This window comes from Bombina bombina, chromosome 5 (genome assembly GCF_027579735.1).
Source record: "Bombina bombina isolate aBomBom1 chromosome 5, aBomBom1.pri, whole genome shotgun sequence".
In the NCBI taxonomy this organism is placed as follows: Eukaryota; Metazoa; Chordata; class Amphibia; order Anura; family Bombinatoridae; genus Bombina; species Bombina bombina.
The window spans coordinates 232,374,010-232,389,615 of NC_069503.1; positions in this window are offsets into that span (position 1 = coordinate 232,374,010).

Below are 15,606 nucleotides of genomic sequence, written 5' to 3' on the forward strand. Positions count from 1 at the left end.
TTCATCGACCGATATATTTTGGCCTGGAGTATAGCACTCTTGAAATCTTGCCAATAAATGGTCAAGAACAGGCTTTATTTTAAACAATCGGTCATGTTCTGGGTTGTCCCCTTCTCATTGTAGCAGGGAAGATAGGGGTCATCTGAGTAGACTGCTTTGACCAATATGAAGCTATTCTTGGCTTTTGCACAATCCCCATTAGCAGAGTGAGGCCCCAGAATTTCCTCATCTCTTGCAAATTGGTCGCAGTCCACCGATGTGCTTTGGCATGGCAGCTCAATTCTGCGCCAGTATTTTGAAAAAATTGCTCAGCATACATATTTGTCTGCTGAACAATAAATTCTAAGAACTCATCATCCATAAACAACTGAAAGTAGTTAATGGGTTAAAAATTTGCAGTGCCCACCAAGAGGCCAGAATTGCCAGTAAATGGAGGCAACACTGGCTGAACCATATTAGGGGAGGTCCAGTTAAGGCTTGGAACAGGCCTGCCCATGACTCCCACAGTATGCTGTGCGGCCACTGCGAATGTTGTTGCAACATCCCTTATGCCAATGACTCCCACAGTATGCTGTGCGGCCACTGCGAATGTTGTTGCAACATCCCTTATGCCAATGACTCCTACAGTATGCTGTGGGGCCACTGCGGATGTTGTTGCAACATCCCCCATGCCCATTAATCCCACAGTATGCCGTGTGGCCACTGCAGATGTTGTTGCAACATCCCCAATGACTCCAACAGTATGCTGTGGGGCCACTGCGGATGTTGTTGCCATCCCTCTGCCACAGGAACTGACAGCTCTGAACTGTCTGCGGCCACACCCTGACTCAGTTAGTTCATCTGTCTTACTTGAACTGTCACTATATGATGACAGCCCAGGGAAAAAGTCGCTGTCAGAATCTTCTGCAGCAGATGTGTCATTAGAAAAGGAATCAGAGTCTGAGTTCATAAGAACCTCAGCTGCTTCCTCAGCACTCATCAGACGCTTAGCCATAATTTTCTTTACAAAAATAAAGATATTTTCAAAGAAATTATGCTGCTAGAAATAAAAGATATAAATTTTACTGCAAAAAATAAGCTTTTTGTAGCAAAATTGAAAGGGTTTTAGACTATGGGGAGAGCTGAGCAAAGAGGATCCTTACACACCTAACACACAGGCCAAAAGACTGATAATAAAAATATTATTAGTTTTTCATAAAAAGCACCCCTCTGTCATTGGTAATTTGTGACCACATGATCTAGGTGATCATGGGATTGCAAATATAATATCAGGAACCATTTTGGAAAAGAGAATGTGACATTTCATAGCTAAGTGATCACTGCATTTACACTGATTACTACAGTGATCATTTAGCTAGAATACATAAACCAATATTTTTTTTTTTTAAAGATTTACTAGTTCACTTTTAGAAAATATATTTTGGGGGTCTCTAGGCAATTTTGATCTTTATTTATGACCCCCATATAATTTTTTCACTTTTTTTTCACATATTAGTTTATAACTTTTTTGTCACAGATCCCCAAGACTTATACCATTGGAAAGGGTAGGGAAATGCCCCCATTTCCCTATAACTGACAATTGTCAGTTGTCAATAAAGTTGCGCGGTGACGTCATCACGTCATTGCGCGTGACGTCACCACGCGAAACGTGAAGCCCTGGCGATGCCTGTCACTATGCTGGCCAGATCGCCAGGGTAGGAGCGGGTGGGAGCCCCAAGATCTCCCTCAAGGTGGGAGAGTGCTAGCGACGGCTCTGAGCCGTTGTTAGCACTTAAGGAGTTAAGGACCGGGCATTTCAGACAAAAACTTCCCCAAAAGACCAGAACATTTTTGCCATCACTACATTTAAACAGAAATAAAGCCTTTTTTATATTTACCCATCAAAAATATATATTTTTTAGTAGACAACCCAAAGTATTGATCTAGGCCCATTTTGGTATATTTCATGCCACCATTTCATTGCCAAATGCGATCAAATAAAAAAAAATCGTTAACTTTTTCACAAACTTTAGGTTTCTCACTGAAATTATTTACAAACAACTTGTGCAGTAATGGCACAAATGGTTGTAAATGCTTCTCTGGGATCCCATTTATTCAGAAATAGCAGACATAGGCAATGGCTTTGGCATTGCTTTTTGTTACTTAGAAGACTGCTAATTGCAGCTGCGCACCACACTTATTATATTATTATACGTATAATGCCCAGCAGTGAAGGGGTTAATTTGGTATCTTGGAGGGTTAATTTTAGCTTTAGTGTATAGATTACCCTCCCACCTGACACATCCCACCCCCTGATCCCTCCATGATCCATCTCAAACAGCTCTCTTCCCTCTCCCACCCCCCAGTGCTCACCCCCATCTTAAGTACCCCCATCTTAAGTACATCACAGAGTGGCCCTCTCTGCATCGTTACCTCTGCCTGTCTATTTCTGCACTGCCCTACTCGTGGGGCATGCAGAAATAGCGTGATCTTGCTAGTTTTAGCGAGATTGCGGCAGAGAGATGCCCTGGACAGTAGCGTTGTAAGGGCTTAAGGACCAGTGTTGTGCAGGGTATGGCGCTGGTCGTCAGGGGGTTAACCCCTTCACTAACATGAATTTTAGAGAAAATCCTGCTCAACGTGCCAGATAATTTTTAGTAGTTATGCTATCACTCTATTTAAACAGAAATAGAACCCTTTTTATCTATTAAAACTATATATTACTTTTAAGTAGACAACACAAGTTATTAATCTAGCCCACTGGGTTTCACACCTGTCCTCGGGCCTCCCTAACAGGCCAGATTTGAGGATATCCGAACTAGAGCGCAGGGGAAATAATCAGCTGATCAGTAACCATGGTTCCTTTCCCTGCTCTCACCCAAGGTAATCCTGAAAATCTCCCCTGTTAGGGACAGGCTTAAAAACCAATGATCTAGGCCCAATTTGGTATATTTCATGCCATCATTTTGCAACGAAATGTGATCATATAAATAAAATGTTTTAACTTTTTCACAAATGTTGGACTTTTCACAGAAATTATTTACATACCTATTATGCAGTCATAACACAAATGGATGTGAAAGCTTGTCTGTTCAGAAACAGTAGACATGCATGGCTTTGCCATTACTTTTTGGTAATTAGAATGACCTAACGTGGTGATGTGTTAGTGCGCGAACAATAAGTGGGTTTTTTTTTTTTCTTCCACCAGCGCACTCAATTAAAGTCTATGGGGAGAAGAAGTTAACACGATTGCAATATTATTATTATTCTTTATTTATAAAGCGCCAACAGATTCCGCAGCGCTGCCCATGGGTGCAAGGATAACAGTACAGTGGAGAAACAATACGATAAGACACAACATTTTACAGACAAATACAGGGGGAGTTGAGGGCCCTGTTCCCGTGGGAACTTACAATCTAGATGGGTAGGAGGATTGGAAACAGGAGGTGGGGACTGCAGAGGTGAGAATGATATTAGTGAGGAGATAGAGGGCAACTGTTAGTTAGTTGAAGTTAGTTTGTTAATAAGTCGGGTGATAAGCTTCCCTGAACAGAAAGGTCTTTAGGGAACGTTTAAAGGAGGAGAGGTTAGGGGCAAGTCTGACATCTCGAGGAAGTGCGTTCCAGAGGGTTGGTGCCGCACGAGAGAAGTCCTGTAGTCTAGAATGAGAGGAGGTGATGGTAGAGGATGCAAGAAGCAGGTCGTTGTTGGATCTTAGGGGACGGGCAGGGGTATATTTGTTGATGAGTGAGGACAGGTAGGGTGGGGCAGCATTGGTGAGGGCTTTGTAGGTCAGGGTGAGAATTTTGAATTTAACTCTGTTGTGAATGGGGAGCCAGTGAAGGGACTCACAGAGAGGCGCAGCAGAAACAGAGCGTCGAGAGAGGTGGATTAGTCTGGCGGATGCATTTAGGACGGATTGGAGGGGAGAGAGGCGGGAGAGAGGGAGGCCAGTTAGTAAGTTGTTACAGTAGTCAAGTCGGGAAATTACCAGGGAGTGGATGAGCTGTTTGGTAGTTTCAGCACTCAGAAACGGGCGAATTTTGGAGATATTGCGTAGGTGGTTGCGGCAGGATGAAGAGAGCAGTTGGATGTGGGGAATGAAGGACAGATTTGAGTCAAGCGTGACTCCGAGGCAGCGGACTTGGGGTGATGGGGAGATAGTGGTGCCGCCAACAGTGATAGAGAAATTAGAGACGGGAGTGGAGCTAGAGGGGGGAATTAGAAGTAGTTCGGTCTTGGACATATTTATTTTTAGGTGGTGAGAGGCCATCCAGGAAGAAATGCCAGATAAGCAGTCGCTGATGTGAGAGTTGACAGAAGGAGAGAGTGCAGGGGTGGAAAGGTAGATCTGGGTATCATCAGCATAGAGGTGATAGCTGAAGCCATAGCTGTTGACAAGTTTACCCAGTGAAGAAGTGTAAATAGAGAAGAGTAGAGGACCCAGGACAGAGCCTTGAGGTACTCCAACAGACAGGGGCAATAGAGAGGAGGAGTCACCAGCAAAAGAGACTGAGAAGGATCTGTTAGAGAGATAAGAGTGAATCCAGGAGAGGGCAGTGTCACAGAGACCAAGAGAACTGAGAGACTGTAGGAGAAGGGGATGGTCAACAGTGTCAAAGGCAGCAGATAGGTCAAGTAAGATGAGTATAGAGTAGTAGCCTTTGTTTTTAGCAGAAAGGAGATCGTTAGTAACCTTGGTGAGAGCAGTTTCAGTTGAGTGTTGGGGACGGAAGCCAGATTGCAGGGGGTCAAGCAATGAGTTGGACGACAGGAAGTGGGTTAGGCGATTGAAAACTAGTTTTTCGAGGAGTTTTGAGGCTAGTGGGAGCAGTGATATGGGGCGGTAGTTTGCAGGGGAGTTAGGGTCGAGGGAGGGTTTTTTGAGGATGGGGGTGACCTTCGCATGTTTGAAGGAGGCAGGGAATGAGCCGGTAGAAAGGGATAGGTTAAATATGTGAGTAAGAGCCGGAGTGAGGGTGGTAGACAGAGGAGGAATTAGATGTGAAGGAATAGGGTCAAGTGGGCAGGTAGTGAGGTGTGAGGAAGACAAAAGGGAAGCCACTTCACTCTCGTTGGTTGGGAGGAGGGTGCAGAGAGTGGCAGAGGGGGTGACTGGGAGCGGAGTTGGGAGATTGCAGGTTTGTGTTGGGATGTTTCCTCGGATTGCAAGTGTTTTATTGAGAAAATAGTCAGCGAGGTCTTGAGCACTGAATGCAGATGAGGGGGGTGGTGCAGGTTGGTAGAGGAGAGAGTTGAAAATAGAGAAGAGTCTTTTAGGGTTTGAGGAGTGAGTGGATATAAGAGAGGAGAAGTAGGTTTGCTTAGCTAAGCGAAGGGCAGAGGTGTAAGAGTAGAGAATGAACTTATAGTGCATGAAATCATGTTCAGAGCGGGATTTCCTCCAGGCACGCTCAGCAGTGCGGGAGCATTTTTGTAGGTGACGCGTTTGTTGGGAGTGCCAGGGTTGGAGCTGACGACGTGGGGCTTTGCGAGGTTGGGGTGGAGCGAGAGTGTCAAGTGCAGCAGAGAGAGTATTGTTATAGTGGGTTATAGCAAGGTCAGGGTAGGATATCGTGGAAGTGTGGGGGAGGCGTAGTTGAATAAGATTGGAGAGTTGGGGAGCGTCCACAGTGTGCAGATTTCTGCTGGTGCGGGGGCGAGAGGGGGAAGTAGGTTTAGTATCTATATTAGGATTAAAGGTGAGCAGATGGTGGTCTGAGATGGGAAATGGGCGACATGCAACATTAGAGAGAGAGCAGACATAGGAGAATACCAGATCAATTGAGTGTCCTTCGCGGTGGGTAGGGAATAGGGTGGATTGTGACAGGCTGAAGGAGTTAGTGAGTGAGAGAAGTTTAGAGGCAGCAGGGGCAGATGGGTTGTCAATGGGGATGTTGAAGTCCCCTAGAATTAGAACAGGTGTATTTGTGGAGAGAAAGGAAGGAAGCCAGGCAGCAAAGTTGTCAAGGAATTGGGAAGTTGGTCCAGGGGGGCGATAGATAACTGCCACTCTGAGAGAGAGAGGGGAGAACAGGCGAATGCAGTGCACTTCAAAGGAAGAAAAGGAGAGAGATGGAAATGGGGATAGGTACTGATAGGAGCAGGAGGGGGAGAGTAAGATGCCAACACCGCCACCGTGTCTCTCACCTGGCAATATCTGAAGTCCTGAAGTTAGCGCGTGTCTGTTTTTTGCGGTGTTAGAATGGCCTAACGTGGTGATGTGTTAGTGCGCAAACAATAAGTGGTTTGTTTTTTTTCTTCCACCAGCGCACTCAATTAAAGTCTATGGGGAGAAGAAGTTAACACGATTGCAATATCCGAAGTCCTGAAGTTAGCGCGTGTCTGTTTTTTGCGGTGTTTGCTCTCGAAAGTTATAATACACGCATTAAAGTGTCACCATCTGTAACAATCTCGCATCTGCCTTCATATAGAACCGGAGCACTAATTGTGCTCTGTTTCCGTGTGCAGGCAGATTTTATGAGCTCAGGAACTTCAGCTCTCGACTGTAACTTAACAGCCGAGACTGCTGGAGCCTCCTGCAGCTCCGACGTATATATACATAGTGCGTTACGATAAGCAAAGTACCGCACAATGTATATAAATGTTATAATAGTGATTGTAAAGTTATGCACTTTAAAACATAGTATATAAAATTAATCTTAAAAACAGCTGCACTTTCATTCATTACATTTTTCAAAGACGGTTCCTTTGTAAAATAATTACGGTTAAAGGGACAGTCTACTCCAAAAAATGTATTTTTAAAAAAGATAAATAATCCATTTATTACCCATTCCCCAGTTTTGCACAGCGAACATGGTTATTTTAATATTCTTTTAACCTCTGTGATTACATTGTATCTAAGCCTCTTTTGACAGCCCCCTGATCACATGGCTATTTATTTATTATCTATTGACTTGCATTTTAGCCAATTACTCATAAATAACTCCACGCCACGAGCACAATGTTATCTATATGGCACACATGAACTAGCAGTCTCCTGTTGTGAAAAGCAAATAAAAAAGCATGTGATAAGAGGCTTTCTGTAGTGGCTTAGAAACTGGCAGACATATAGAGGTTTAAATGTTATAAAGTATATTAATATAACAATGTTGGTTGTGCAATCTGGGGAATGGGTAGTAAAGGCTTTATCTATCCTTTTTAAACAATAACAATTTTGTCCCTTTAAGTTATGGCAAACATCCTGTCATTCCTCAGCCCGCATCTCATACTGTATTTAGTTGATTGATGACGAATCCAGTTTCATCCAATCTTTGCATGCCCCCTTTGGCATCCAGTTTGTGGAGCACACAAGGATTGGATAAAACCAGATTCATCATTGATTAACTAAATACAGTATGAGATGCTGGGCAGAGGAATGCCATAACTAAACAGTAATTATTTTAAAAAATTGAATGAATGAAAGTGCACCGTTCATAAGATTAATTTTATATACATTGCTAAGCTCCAGGCTCGCCGGAAACAACAGTTATAAAGCAGCGGTCTAAAGACCGCTGCTCCATGACTTGTCCACCTGCTCTGAGGCCGCAGACATCAATCCGCCCGATTCTATACAATCTGGCTGATTGACACCCCCTTCTAGCGGCCGATTGGCCGTGAATCTGCAGAGGGCGACATTGCACAAGCAGTTAAACAGAACTGCTTGTGCGCAGCGGACATGATCCGTTATATTGAATCATGTCCGCTCGCACCTTAATAAATAGGCCCCTATGTCTTAAAGTGCATAACTTTACAATCACTTTAAGGGGTTAAAGGGACATGAAACCCATTTTCTTTCATGATTCAGATATAGAGTATAATTTTAAACAACTTGCTTACCTAGGTATCTTTTTCAACAAATCATACAAAGAAAACAAAATAAATCAATCAAATGCTCTATCTGAATCATGAAAGAACAAAATTTGGGTTTCATGTCCCTTTAACATTTTCCTGGACCATCTAATTTTAAAATATTGAGCAATAGGTTAGGAAAATATATTTAATAAAATTATCTCACTCAAAAACACATAAATACAATGATAAAATTTCTTCCTCTGAAATCACCAGAAATGCAAATGAATGCACACTATGCACGCTATGAAATATTTTTTCAAAGTTTGAGGCCTGGAGTAAGGATATGCAAATGAATAGACATGTTTTCCTTTACTTCTGTCAGCTATGTAGAACATTTAAAGGAACATTAAAGTTATTCTCTTTGTTTTTTTTTTTGTTTTTTTTAAATAATTCTTATTAAAGTTTCCACATATAATTTGCTGTTTCCATACACAATAGTAAATACAACATTGTTTAAAACCTCTGGAATAATACAGTATAAGTCTAATGAGTATTTTTTTCAAAATAAAGACAATTGTCAAGCATTTACTTAGTTTACATCTCAATGGAGTAACATCTACATCTGGAATAAGAAAATAATAACTAAACACAGCAGATACACATTAGAATGTTAGGAAGAGGAAGGCTATGGAAATGAAGCCTCATTGGTAGGACTAGAGCTATAGTCAAACACATACAAAGGAAACCTTTTTTGTAATTATTTTTTTAGTACAATCTTGAGAATGACTATGTGAACCACAAGAGAAGATAAAATAATAGAGGAATATGCATATATCCCTTAGTGTTTAATAAAATATATAGTAAGGTTATACCCACTGATTATGGATATGGGCCTTTCATGGACCCTTGAAGTAAAATTTGTCTATAGGGGAGCTACAGGGGGTAAACAAAACCAAAAAGGGCCACTTCTGGATCCACATGTAACATATGATAGATACAATTATCTCTAACAGGTGTTAAAGGGACACTGAACCCAATTTTTTTTTCTTCTTTCGTGATTCAGATAAAGCATGCAATTTAAGCAACTTTCTAATTTACTCCTATTATCACATTTTCATCATTCTCTTGGTATCTTTATTTGAAAAGCAAGAATGTAAGTTTAGATGCCGGCCCATTTTTGGTGAACAACCTGGGTTGTATTGTACTTGCTGATTGGTAGATAAATAAATTTGTCCACCAATAATCAAGCGCTATCCAGGGTCTGAACCGAAAAATGTCTGGCTCCTTAGTTTAGATGCCTTCTTTTTCAAATAAAGATAGCAAGAGAAAGAAGAAAAATTTGATAATAGGAGTAAATTAGAAAGTTGCTTAAAATTGCATGCTCTGTCTGAATAACGAAAGAAAAAAAATTGGGTTTAGTGTCCCTATTAGATCTATATAGAGGAATTAGCAATATAGAATGACTATGTGGACCACAAGAGAAAATGAAATAACACAGGTTTATATATACAGTATATACGGTATATACGGTATATATATATATATATATATATATATATATATATATATATATATATATATAGGCAAGAATGCAAGTGGCGGCTGCAAATTTCTTAGGATATCTTGTGATGGACCACAAATGTAAAAATAAATGTGTATATGACAAAATAGAACTAATGTAAAAGATTACATCTGCACAACTAAATATAGTTATCTCTCAAAAATAATATTGTACATATTTTCTCTCATATATAGTATAGGGAGGATAGCAATATCTGGAGGTAGCTATCCTATGAACAAGGCCTGTAAACCTTTGCTATGTATCTCTGATGCATTGAATAAAGTGCTCCTGACCACAGCTCAAGTCAAGGTTTCTGAAATTTGTGAAGGGCCTATATACAGTCTAAGTGGAAATAGCTAAAATAGGTGAGAAAAGAGATCGTTATCTATGTCTCCATTAAGGGCATCAGCAGTGTCAAACACCTCGACTACAAAGGGACATGGAAACTAATGGTTATCTACTCTAGACCTGTATAGGCTACTGATGCAAATTATTATTAAACCCAGGGAACATAGAACAAGTCCTTACTATAATATATCTGCAGTATCCCAGACCAGTAAATAAGCAGACTGGTAAAGCAGCAATTTGATATATGTCTATTGCACAGTATAAACTTAGTAAAAACTGTTAATTTAAATCTGTTAGAAATACTCACTAGCTGCAAAACGACTCAAATTATATTTACTGAGTTAACATGCAATGTCACATGTCTCAAGTAAGTATGCACATCTAGAATAATGAACTTTAATATATATATTTTTTACAACAGTGAAAAAGCACTTTTATGAACAATCAGTATTTATAGCGAGGGATATGGTGGTCGCATGCAATTGTATGTTCCCCTTACTTTGCATGCGACCAGGAGTGTGCATCAGGATAATTAATATGTAAAATAAAGAAGCTTTTTCATTGGCCACATGATTTAAAAAAAGAATAGCCCTTTTTGTAGGGTGGTCGAATAATGCTAAATAATGCTAAATTCTTAAAGGGACAGTCAACACCCATGAAAATTTTATCCCATACCTTAGATCAACAAAAAAAAAATTAGCCTGCACCGCATCCCATCTTCAATACCACTAACGTTAGGTGTCTAATCTTCGAATGAACATTTAGTTTTCAGCGGTAAATATGGCCGCCAAACTCCTCCCCCTCCTCCTCTGTCCCCTTCTTGTTTTAATTCAATACTCGTTCACAGGGACACTGTTCTATTTCTAATGCGCATGCGCTATATAATTGTAGTACGCTCGCTATTAGAAATAGTAATTGTCTCCCTGAACGCGGCTAAAGAATCTAGCCGAGGATTTTATTCTCATTGGCTGAAGACTTTGAGAAGAAGCCTCCTACGTAACAGTGGGGGGAGTTTGACGGCCATATCTACCGCTGAAAACTAAATGTTCATTCGAAGCTTAGACACCTAACGTTAGTGGTATTGAAGATGGGATGCGGTTCAGGATCATTTTTTGTTGTTGATCTAAGGTATGGGATAAAGTTTTCATGGGTGTTGACTGTACCTTTAACTCGTTTAAAAGCTTTGTTTTGACATGCAAGTAAGTTTATGATACTTTATGCAATCAGCATGTTTAAAAAGATCAGTTTGAGAAAAGATTTATAACCCTTTTAATATACAGTTGCAAGAAAATATTTGTGAATCCTTTGGAATTATCTGAACTTTTGCATTGATTGCTCATAAAATACAGTCTGATCTTAATGTAAGTCATAGTTATAGACAAACACAGTCTAACTAAACTAATAACACACAAATAGCTGTAATTTTCAAATTGTTATTGAGTAATTATTTACAGTGCAGTCAGGAAAAGTAAGTGAATTCTTGAATTTAGTAAGCTGTAGACCAACTTTAGCAGCAGCAACATCCACCAAAAGTTCCCTGTAGCTGCTTATAAGAATTGCACAATGTTGAAGATAAATTGTGTGCCAAAGGGGGACTTCCGGGCGGTGGCCATCTTAATGGTTGCACTGAGCCTCAGCTCCTGGCTCATCTACCACTTTTTACTTAAATTAAGGTGAAAAACTAGCGTCAAGCTATTACATAAGGTGGAGAAACTTGGCTGAGGGCACTCTGATCCAAGAAATAGGGTTTTGGTTTGTGGCGCGGCTACCTAGCCCTCAGTACCGGACTTTTTCTTCTGAGGCCTTCCCCTATACTTGAAGCCTCATTTGTCCTCACCACTGCCGCACCTATTGTGTGGCCAACGTCCTGTGCGGCAGACTACGGAGAAGCAACATTACAGCACAGCTACAGTGTATAATACCGTGGTTCAAATGGCAGACTGGGAGGATCTTCTCAGTTCCCTGCTGCAGCGTCAACTTAAATGCATTACTGAAACTTTACATCAGGCACTTAAAAAACCTATTAGCCGGTCGGCAGATCCAGCGAAAACTACAGATGTGCAGGAGACTCCTAATCCTACGACAAGCCCTTCCGAGACACCAGAAACGGCGTCTATCACAGGATGTCAGCTTTGAAATTTCTCACTGCCAGGTAGAGCCAAATGCTACTCATCTGGACTCCGAGCTTTGGCACGAACACAGGGCTTTCCCAGAGAGCCTTGAGCCCAAAGCCACACTCACCACCCTCACTTCCAGAGACCCTCAGATTGGATCATGACCAGCCCGCCTCCACTTTGCCTAACGAGGCCCCCCAGATCTATCAAGTTGGTATCAGGAGAAATGGCGGTAGTGCCCTACCTGTTTGTGCAAGTATCTGGCCAAATGCTTACCCGATTATACAGGAACCAGGGTCAGGTGCAGCGGAAGGCGCTTGCAGGCTGCTCACGGTGCAGCAGCGCTTATTGGCAGTCTCCCGCTTGCATTCATTGTTCCGGTGGGTCCAGCAAGCGCAAACCCTACAAATACCCTTCTCATCAGACGCCCGTTTTAATGTAGGTCTGCCGAACTTCAGCTGGGATCCTGGCGGTGTAATAACTGTACAGACTTTGTGACTTGTGAAACACAACTGCAGAACTGATAGATAAAATGGATAGAATGTTTCACCCCCTTGGTTTGGTATCACTATAGTTGTCAGTGATATCAGTTGAAGGTAAGAGAGTGATTTAATATATATATATATGTATGACTGTACTACCATGAAAGAAGAATTAGCCTCTCTCAAAGTTAGGAAAGTGGAAAATGTAACAAAACTGTATTTCTTGTCCCAAGTAGTTAACAGATTCACAGGTAGAAGGAGATTACAAGAGGTTATCTGTAATGGCTGAAGTCTCAGGTTAATTCGTTTGAGGATTCCCACAAGAGATTAGCACACTGAAAGAACCAATTGCATCAAATGTTCCCAAATACAATTCCTTCTCTAGAAAGGTAAACAGTTCCTTTACCTGTGTATGCAGCTGCAGCAAGCAGCGTTCTGAGGACTGAGCGCAGCAGGCCGGGGAGGAGTCACTCGCTGACGTGCTGGTTGATTGACAGCGCAGGACGCTAGCGAGCCCCGGTATTGTGTGAAAACCAATTGCGGCTAGTTAGATCTCGGTTAAGCAGCTGGGAAGTATTCCCAGAGGGGTCAGGCAGATGTCTTTCAGGGGGAGACCAAAACTCCAAAACAGAACGGTAAGCTGGCTTGTAGTGTATCCTCTGATAGGAACGGCAAGTGCCGAAGATGTTAGGAAGCGGAGACAGTAAGTTGCAAATGAAAAGTATCTTCCGTAGGAGAGAAACTGCAACAGTAGGAGTGTAACAAAAAGGTATTGTAATCCACAGAAAGCTGGTAAGGAAATTATTCCAGGAGGAATAAGTGAGCTCAGCATGAGCAGGAGTTACTCTGTCAAAGCAACAAAATACTAAGCACCTGCCCTTGGAAGAACAGGTGATTTAAAGACTCTGTGGGCAGGGCTTAGAGAATGCAGGTAGAGGCTTAAAGGTAAATGCATGCAGTGAAGAATCCTGACAGGCGGGGACCGGGCTGCTCCTTAAGACTACTGTTACGGGAGCAATGGTGATTCAGCTCTAGTAATTGCACACGCTTGGTATGGCTAAGCGGGGACAATGACTTTCTTTCCTGAGGATTCTGGAGAATACCGCCAAACTTAACGTACAAACCATCCCCTAGCTAAGGATTTAGTGTTTAGTTATTGGGGCGCACAATATCTTAAGGGACTTTCTTGTCTGACTGAGAGAGTTGGAGTCAGATGAGTTTTCCAGGGAACACAGGGACCGGTAGTGTGTGCGATGCCCACATGGCTCACTAACTGTTAACTGTTTTGAAACGCTTTGGTTCCCTGAGGGCAATGAGCCGATTCTTTAATATACCTGAATTGAGGCAATTGTGCAGCAAAAAATAAACTTTTGAAAATGCAGCTCCTTGACTCATTAAAAATAGCCCACAACAACCAGATGAAAAGTGGCATTGGGTTAAATATAGGGGAGTCGCACTTTACACAGGGACGTGCTGTTTGCCCCCAGGTACTCCTTTCGCTCTCCAGACACCCGAGGTGCCGTACATACTACCCGGCATAGGCTAATCGATGAACACTGTGAGAGAGAAGTTGCCTACTCCGGTATCATCCCTTAAGTCAAGAGTGGGTTAATCTTGAGACGGTATCGTATAAGCCGATGGCAAAGACTATCTGCCGTATGTTGGAGGACACAGTCTCACTTAGTACATCCACGACAGGGACACTTTATTGCTGGCTTCCCAGTCATTATTAGTAAACAGTAACTTTATTTAACGTTTTTTGTGAGATGGTTGCGTGCCTTATAATAGAGACCCATATTTGATCTGGGGCGCAAATCTCCAAAATTCTCTAGGTGGTCTGAATAGCCCTCGTTCTTTAATGTGCTTCCTACAGTATACTTAGGTCTAGAAGTGTATTTACGTAGCTGAGAACGTCTCATTTGTGTTTTTTTGCAAAATATGTGAAATTAGTTAAAATTCCAAACCTGGGGTCTTTATTGTAAGCAACATTTCCTTGTGTAGGCAGATAAATACTGCCAATTTGATGTGCTTAATGTCAGTAACAGGCTTTCTAAAGTGTAAACTGTAAATGTTTTGTGCTACAAAAACTTTTTTGTGCCCTATCTAAGTATCATTAGACTTGTTATAAAATTTCTTACTGCTGTCTATGGTTAAATTAGGGAGTATTCCATTATGGGTATAGCGATTTTTATAACCTCACATATGTTCTAACACTTTCACAAATTTAGAAACAGTATGGTTGGGCTTCACTGATATCTACTGCCATAAATCCAAACCTATCCTAAATTGTATTCTGATTAGTGCCTGCTGAGATATGAGAGAGGGTATTGGGGCTAAGTTTCCTTTTTTTGGGTACAAATACAGTTTGCATATACACTTCAAAATTAGTTTGTAATTTTCTAGCTTATCTAGTTGGAGTGCTCTCAGTGGCTGGGAGGGCTCATCCTCATCTTCACATAACCTTTGCTAACCATAAAAGATGCATAGTTAGTATTGTATTCTTCTCCCTCTTACCAAAACCGATGGTGGGTGCTGTTAATGCTTCCTCCCCCCATAAACTGCCCCATAACTATTGGACTTCCAGCTGGGCCCACTGACTCATGAGTGCCACTGTTCTCAATCATTATATTTACTTGGGGTGCTAGTCGGGTATAAAGTGGTTAAAGTACTTATTAGTGTGTAGTAACTGTCATGTTCATTTGTGCTAATACCTAGTGAGCGCAGGTTTTATGTTATAGGTCTCTATAAGCCATTAAATTCATATATCTCCATATCCCTTAAGCCCTTTATAGGTCCCACTCATTATAGTAGAAGGGCTGGGAGTAATACTATTTCAATACCCCTATAAGTCTGCCTATGTTATTGTATGTTGACTCGCTGACCTTAACACATTAATTCTGCTGAATAATTCTCATAACTGTTTAGCCTTGCTGTCTTGCCACCTATATAAGTATTTATGCTAGTCACACCACATAGTTTACTTTTAGATGTGATCAAGTGGAACATAATCTGAGAATTTGGGACCTCTATATACATACCACCCCTATATATTCATCTTTATTGGTAAACGCACTTTAAGCCCTCTCTAGATATTTTAGGTGTTGATACCTCATTCTCCATGTTTTGCTGTACACATAGACAAATGTTAAAGACTAGCCTACAGTTGCATTATACAAAGCTAGTTATCTAGTGATTACATGCTTCATAATACCTGCATATTTATAACCTAACTAGTTTTTCTAATGTCTTGTTGAAGTGTTATGTATGATTTGACCTTTACACTATACCGTTAATTCTGTTCATGGCCCAAGAGTGGCCTTTGTGATTT